The sequence below is a fragment of the Myxocyprinus asiaticus genome, chromosome 46 (genome assembly GCF_019703515.2).
Source record: "Myxocyprinus asiaticus isolate MX2 ecotype Aquarium Trade chromosome 46, UBuf_Myxa_2, whole genome shotgun sequence".
NCBI classification, from domain to species: Eukaryota; Metazoa; Chordata; class Actinopteri; order Cypriniformes; family Catostomidae; genus Myxocyprinus; species Myxocyprinus asiaticus.
The window spans coordinates 30,602,159-30,610,618 of record NC_059389.1 but is presented as its reverse complement, the minus strand read 5'-3'; the positions used below and the strand labels follow the sequence as shown (position 1 = coordinate 30,610,618).

Here is an 8,460-nt window from a genome sequence, read left to right as displayed (position 1 = left end):
TGAGTAAGTGACTGACAGTTGTGATTCACTGTTTCAGATTTTAGATTGAGTGCTAGTAAACTAGACTAGCAAGATAGCTAGTAGCTAATGCTGGATAAACTTGTTAATGTGCTTTCCTTATTTTTAAACCCCATTGGATAAAATGTAAACAGCTGACCATGTTCATTGAGACTTTTAAACTGCCCAGTTTATCTTTATTTGGTATTACTAACTATATACTTTTACATTGCCCTCCCTATAATATTCTGTCATATTCTTTGGAATGTATCATACATTCAGTTGAAAACTCCTGTGTGTGTGATTGCCTAAATTACTGTTCCCTGTTTAGGCAGCAGATGACGTTTAATGAATGTAGTTTATATCTTTTGCAGACAACAGACCTTCACTGGATGGTGACATCATTTTAATGAAGTGGACTTGCAAGCTTTCCCCATTTAGTATGTTGAGTCAACGAACAGACACTACAGCAGGTTTTGTCCCTTACCCTGTTTGTATAGTAATTGTGTTTGTATGTTCAAAAAGCCGATTGACCTGAAAAATCATTTGTTGAGGCAGCATGGGACATCAAAAAAGAGTGATTCATCAGAACCTGTGACTGTTCGGGTACTCTGTGAATTGTGTAGTTTTTCAGAACCGTGCCACATTCACCAGTATTTAGCACATTTACACAGACATCTGAAAAGTAACGAAACTGTAAAATGCCCTTATCAGCAATGTTCATTCTGTTTTAATGTGTACTCCACTTTTACAGTGCATAACAGTCATTATCATAGTTCAGGTAGCATAAGGGACCTAAAACCAGGGTTGTTTTGTGGGAACCATCCAAATTTGAATAAGAAACTCAAGCTAGTACATTTTGTTGAATTGGATGAGTCTATTTCTGATGTTGAAGAACATGTTGACGATAATTATGAGGTTTGTTTGCAGCAAAAACTGGCACCCCGTTTCCAAGTCAGCCACTCAAGAAATGATTGATTGGTTTTATGAAGTCAGTGTCCTCACAGGAGAACTAAGCAGGAAGTCGAGTTCTTTCATCACACAATGTTTATGTAGAGCCGTCAACATATACACTGATAGCAGAAACATAAGACAAAACAGTCCCTCTTTCATTCTTGACAAGGACTCTTCCATTGGGCACTGACCACAAGAGGTCTTCCTTTTTCAGGGAAAATGTTAAGGTTATCGAGCCTATTGAATACATTTTGAAGTTTTACCTGTACTGACTGAGTTGTTAAATAGAGATGATGTCCTTGACAAAGTTTTAAATGAGGAAAATGTTTCTGGGTCAAACTCTGGATTGTATAAAAGTTTTCGTGATGGGCAGTATTACAGAGAAAATCAGTTTTTCTCAGCAGAGGTGTTGCATATTTCAGTAGGGTTATACATTGATGACTTTGAATTTTTTTTTTTTTTGGGCACTTCAAGGAAAAAATGCAAGATTTGTATTGGGTTCTGGCTAATCTGCCACTTAAATATAGGTCATCCTTATCATCTGTTAATCTTGTACTGTTATATTACAGTAGTGCCTTAAAAACATATGGATATGCTGTTCTAGAACCACTGACTTCTTAGAGACATTGAACATCTTGAAAATCAAGGTTTATACATAAAAAAAAACTAGGAACACATGTTCAGGGAACAGTTGCTTTTGTATCGGCAGATAACCTTGTAGCACATTCACTTCCAGGTTTCCAAGAATCCTTCAGTGTTGACAAATTTTGTAGGTTTTGTCTTGCAAGTCAAAAGGACATTCAAACTGTTCAAGTTAAGAGTGGATCATTCACACATTCAGAACTAAACTTTCCCATGATGGAAATGTTTTGTGTCTTAGTAGAATCTGTGTGCTTTTTGGAGGCAAACATCTCTGACCACAGGGAGTTGTTGCTGGAGGTATTTCCTGACTTTAGGTTGAAACCAAAACACCATTTTGTGGAACATTATCCATTGCTTCGGACCTTAATTGAACTTCTGGACAATCCACTTTGAGGGGAAACGCAGCTTTTAAGTTGTTCTTGATGTGAACAATTTTAAAAACATTCTACTCACATTAGCCACAAAACACCAACTGATGTTTGGCTACTACCTTGATATGCCCAGCCTTTTCAAGCCAGGACTTGAAGTTCAAAGTGTTTGTATTGTTTCTCCTGATATCCCATATAAAAAAAAAAAATAACTGTATGGTTCATATACAGCAACCATATACAGTATCTTCCTTACTTAAATCGGCCAGAATTACCTTCTGTGTTTCATGTAAGTCCAATACATGTCCTATACAAAATCAGACCGATTATGGACACTTTCATACTAAAAAGCACACATACAACTTGTAGGGGATTTTTGGGTCATATATGAATACTGTAAAAAATCTTATATGAGTTTTACATGACAACAGTATGCAAGGGTGTATGGTATTAGTAGAAAATAAAGGAAAGAACTGATATTCATATACAAATAAGTTCTTAGATTGAATCATATGCTAGTCAAATTAAAGTCATATAGGATTTATTTACATTTTGTGTCATTTGTTTATATGTATTTCATATAGATTTCATATGTTTTTAATAGGGAAATAATGTGCCTGCTCTTCAAGCTTTATATGTTTCCACCTAATTCCTCATATTACAGAAATAATATTACTATATCTCTAAATATAATTATCATACATGATCAGTCAATATTACAATATCTCTGCATATACTAATCATATAGGATTTCAGTCAATGACTTACACAAATTTGCGATGGAAATACTTATTTCAACACAATCATAGTGACACACAATCAAATTATTCTTCACATGAGTAATTTAGAATTCCAACTTGATAGCAAACTGACCTTTGCTCAGTAAAACACACAAATAAATAAATAAAAAAAATACCTTGAACACACTGTCATGGCCATTAATCATCAAAGAGCATTAAGGTTTCCATATGTTCTTGTGTTTTCTTCTTCCCTCTAATTTCAGTAAGTTTGGCATTGATGGCTGCACCAGTGCTGGAGGGCATCACATGAGGCCACATTTGCAACATTGCTCCTGTGAGACAAATGAATAAAAGGCAAAACATTGCTGTTGTTAGGAAGCAAGGTGGCCCACAGTTAAACACTACATATCAAGTTAGACAAATAAACAGCAGCATGGGGGTGGTGGGTGGTCTAGTGTTTAGGGATCTGGGCTTCCAAATGGAACACCAGAAATTTGTGAGTTTGATAGGGATTGCCACTATTGTAGCCCTGAGCAAGACACTTAACCTAAACTTACTTTAATATATATGCAGGTATACTTTTAGGTAAACTTACCTATTATATACTTTGTATATAATAATAATAATAATAATAATAATAATAATAATAATAATATTACTACCCCATAGTGCAGCAATATAATATGGATCAAAGATACTCACTCTACATAATTACAATCAGTGGTATATTCCTAAAAAAAGTGGTGTACTATTACCCAGTCAATGCATGATGTATTTATTAATAGCCTAATTCAATTAATTAATAGCCTAATTCACTCACCACCATATTTCTTACACCGTGGCCGCTGCAGTGAGAGAACTGCGCTCTCAATACACCGCTCAAAACACCGAGCGGCATTTAGCAGAGTTCTCTCGCTGCAGCGTGAACAAGCACCGTCAGTCAATGATGGGCGGGAAAAGGTAGAATGACAGAAGTGCTAATGCACCAATTACAACAAAGAATCGCGAGTTTACACAACAGCATTGAACACACAGTTAAAGGGGAAGCTAACATGACAGTTGATTATGGACTTTCGAAGCAAAAAAACAAGTGGGTATATGCAAATATTGATCATTAGAAGTCGTAATACTCAAACAGTCGTGGGCAAAAAGTAAGTGTACAGCGTGTACGTGCGTATGGCCCCGACTACACCACTGATTACAATACTCTGAACTGATCTGAAACTTACTGTAGATTGCTTCCACTTTCATTTGGTCAAGAGCCTGGCGTTGTGGCCCAGAATCCCTGGATGTTCCTCGAAGATTGCTCACAAGGAACACATCAATTGGGAACACTGCCGTCAGGAGTGTTCTCACAAAACAAGAGGCGGAGTTCGCATTCTGGGCCACAGCCCAAGCCAGTCTGTCAACGAATACATTAGATCCAGGAGAAATTTCCACCTGTTTTTAGGAAGAGTACGAAAACAATTTATTATGCAGTGTTGCCAAGGGCTGCAATAGTTTGATATAGATACTGATTTCCAAATGGTTCGTTGAAAAGTGCAGTCTTCATTGTGGCAAACCCTGTCCACCTTCAAAGTCAGAGCTGACTGACGACGTTGACGAATGCTGAGACTTCAGGGCCATCTTCACTTCATTTATCAGATTTGGTAACTCTAGCAACAAAAATATAACAAAATAAGATATGATACCTAAATTATCTCTTATACCCATTTACCTACTCAACTACCTCCTATGTGTACATATGGTCATGCAAGCTGATGAATTCAATGATGCATTTTACAAAGTCATGTAATACCAAATGTTACAGAGGTTGGATAAGTTTCAGGTTTCTTGTCATATATTCGATAATAAATGTAATTACCAATAATTATTATCATTACCAATTATTACATTCTTTGTCTCAACTTTGCATACCAAGTTAAATAATAATGTTGAAATAGAATGGCAGTTCAACAATAAAAGTCTGAAGTGCAAAGACAGTAAAAACAATGTAAACCACCAAACAGTTTGATAGCTGATTGCGGATTCACCACAACAGTAAAATAACTGTAATACATACCTCTAATGACCATTTATCTAAATTTTTCATTATTTCTCAATTGTTCATTTTCCTCCTCCATTTCCTTCAGCTTCTTCTGAGTCTCTGTCAAGGTTGTGGCTTGATACTCATCAACAATCATTCGGGCAACATTTCTCTGTGGTCTGGGAATCACTGTCCTTTTCCTTTGGGTCTGTCAAGGAATAAGAAACAAGAGATGTAGATGGTACGTATTTGTCTTCTTAGATAGATATTTGTCTTCTTACCTCTATAAATGTAACAATATTGACATAAAATACCAGATCTTTAAGTCTGCAAATATTTCAAAAGTATTATTATGTCACTCGGTACTTAAGTAAATGGTGTGTGATTATATGCATGAAATCAATTCAGTGACAGTGGAACTCAAACAGTCTTACCGGTGTATTCTCAACATCAGTTTCATCTGAATCTGTATATCTTGATGGCGGTACTGAGGCCCTTTTCTTAGGCAATGGCTTGTCCCTTTCATCAGACTCCAAGCGCAGGAATTCCTTAATCTTAGCATTAGTATGAAATCGATTGTCTGAAAAATAGTTCAAAGTGGGAGAGATCAGATTTAGGCACTGTACAGTAAAAATTTAGTGCACTTAATAGTTCTTGTGCATATTATTGTGCAATGGTAGTTACACAACTGCCATAACAACTTCACACATCACAACAGATTCACATTATTTATTGGACCTGACACTGTAAAAACAAAATGCATTAGACAGACCTACTTACTGCTCACAAACTTGATAGAGGCAGTGTACACTGGCCAGCCATGTTTTGGCTTTTTCCCTTTTTGCCATTCCACAGCAGCTGAATAGTCAGTTTGCGGGTATCCATCGTCATCCATCTTGGTGTCATCATATTTACGTATGGCATGGGTTTTCACCTCGCTATACATCCCAGCATCCTCTCCACTGACCTATTAGACCACTGCAAACTTTCTCATCACACCTGGGAATTAAAAGTGTCTTTTAGTCAATTTAGATTATGGCATTTAAGGCTGTTTCATTAGATTTCACATGGGAAGTTCACATTTTGGTGTCTTGCGAGTCTGATTGTAGCGCCATCATTTTTGCTTTGTAATAGCAATGTCATAAAATAATGTCAGCTGTATGCAAGTTAGCTTCAGAGCTTGTGAAAGATCAGTACAATAGATAATTAGGGCTGTCGATTTAACGCGTTAATCTGATTAATTAGTTATTAAAAAAATAACACGATTAAAATATTTTAATATCTACGTAGGTAGAGTCATGTAATTAATTAGATTAAATATTTTAATCGCTTGACAGCTTGATATAATATTTAAAAAAATAAAAGTAGCCTAATGTTAACGGTATAATACCAATACAACATAAACCAAAAAATAAATTAATCCAGCTAACGTTGCCTAAATACACGAAGCAAGGGCTATGTCATAGTTGTTGCAGAGAATTCCTGGATAAGGCTCTAGTTACTAGCTGCTAGCAAGCTAACTCTTGCAACTGTTGTCTGATAGGCTAGCATTGACAAATTTGAATAAACCAATTACTTTATTTATAAATTGCTAAATGCACAAACGTGAATCAACACCGCTGCCTGAGTAATTATTACAAGTGAAAATTCTTCCTACCTTAGGCTCCTGTTGACGTTAATGAAGAAATCCACATTTAAGCAATCTGTAAACTCAGAGCTGTTGTTGTTGTTGTTGTTGTTGTTCTTCTTCTTCTTCTTCTTCTTCTTCTTCTTGTTGTTGTTGTTGTTGTTGTTTTACGGCGGATCGCAAACACACAAGTGCATTACCGCCACCTATCACCCAAATGGACCATTGACACTCTACATACAATCTCCTGATTTACCTTACTCCACCAATCACCCTTAATTCTTATACCCGCATAGAGGCTGAGGATTCGTCTGGCGCTGCGTGTTCAGCTCCTCCGTTCCCACACTCAGCCCCTATGGAGGGGTAAAATAAATGAGGGGGGAAAAAAGAAGAAGAAAAAAAAAACATACTCAGAGCTGTTGAAAGCAACGTCCCGTTTTACCGCTCTCTGGGTGCTTGTCAAAATGAGCCAGTGATCTGGCTTTTCATTGGATCCCGCGAAGCAGTTCAAATATCAACCAATCGGCGTATTTTATAGTCTCTTTTTTTTCATGGACCTAACGTTATTCACGTGCCTACATATAGGTAGGTGTTCAGAAAATAGACTACTTTTAAATTATGCAGAACACATACCGAAACGAAAATCGTATTACTTTCATAATTACCAAGGAGAAGAAAGAAAGATTCCTCATCTTACTAGGACCAGTAAGGGGGGGGTTTGGTTTGTAATCCACACCAGTGGTTCTCACCCTTGGTCAGGACTCCCTAGGGTCGCGAGATAACCTCTGGGGGTCGCCAGATTGTATGAAAAAATAATTATATCTATTTTTAAACTATCACTTTTCATCCGTTTTGTTTAATTTCCATTACCATTTCTAACACACACGTACAGACAGCGTTGTTCTTAAAGGTAGTCTATACATTAGCAGTCTGGCCTTAGCTAGTGTCAGTAAAATATTATGCAGCATTTGTGACTAATAATTTTATGTCATAATAAAATAGTTCTCTGTGACTGAGTTGTTCCATATCTGTGTATGTATTGTTGTTTATGGTCAGGAATATCTGTTATGAACAGGATAACATTGTCCTACATATTCATAACATATGTGATAGCTGGTAAAGTAGAAGCCTCCACCACCTATGGAGATGGCTTCTCAGAAAAAGTAATGTTATACCAACTCAAGACACCAATATAAATCTAAGCACAGCAGCAATGCTAAAATGTAATTTATTATTTTGTCTGTAGGCAAAAAGTGAAGGGAGCATACATGTAGAGGGTGGGTTGTGAACACTAGCCTTATTCTGATGATCATTCTCAGGGGTTGCGACTCAAAAATGGTTGAGAACCACTGATCTAGACTAATGATAAAGTAGTCTAGAGTTGTGAAGCTGTCTCTCTCATAATGTTGTGTCTGAAACTGTACAGGAAAATCGAAAAATATCTACATGACTTGGAAGGGGAAACTTTCCAGAGTGCCACTAATGTAAGTTCTAAGTCAGAAAACAAAGAAGACATTTACAAAGGAAAAGTAAGGCTACATTTCAAAAATTGTGTGGGGTATTGTATATTAATGTGATAAAATAAAAGTTTTATTAGGCACAATTAAATTGAAGGGTTTCTCATCTTTTGAAAAGAAAGTCAACTTTATCCACCTTTAAATGGACTGTTGTCTCCCTCTTTTGTTTATTTCCTTTTGCCCTGTCTTAGGATGATGTTTCACACTCATCAAAAGGGACTGAAGAATCCACGGCATCTGTATACTGAGGATTACCAAAGGCTATTCTTTTGATTTTTATGAACTGTTGTATTGCCTTCTTTTAGGATATGTCACACCTCCCCGAAAGGAAAGAATACACTAATTAATCACCAGACATTAATGTGAGATTTCTTCCTTTGAAAAGAACCAATTCTTAATACATGAACCTGTATTTCTTAAATAACATTCTCTTTCACATTCACATTTATTAGTTCATTTTGTCCCCTCATCCAGGTCAGTCTACCACTGAGGACAGGGCAGCCTATATCCAAAGAAATACAGGTAAACATGACCTATTTCTATTTTAGTTTTATTTCTATACGTTTTGATTGCTATATTTGCTATTGAT

The 8,460-nt window shown here is 36.4% G+C and overlaps 1 long non-coding RNA gene across 3 annotated transcripts; it reads right to left on the bottom strand.

The window, feature by feature from the left end:
- Positions 1-2,485: 2,485 nt before the first annotated feature.
- Positions 2,486-6,795, bottom strand: LOC127435781 (uncharacterized). Of its 3 annotated transcripts, XR_007896289.1 has the most exons (7): positions 6,385-6,795; positions 5,508-5,726; positions 5,162-5,307; positions 4,764-4,935; positions 4,273-4,356; positions 3,931-4,141; positions 2,486-3,033 (listed from the first exon to the last, which is right to left on the bottom strand). It is a non-coding gene; the product is annotated as an uncharacterized LOC127435781 (long non-coding RNA). The 3 variants fall into 3 exon arrangements; XR_007896288.1 differs by having other exon boundaries at positions 3,931-4,356; positions 5,500-5,726; XR_007896287.1 differs by having other exon boundaries at positions 3,931-4,356.
- Between the last annotated feature and the right edge of the window lie 1,665 nt (positions 6,796-8,460).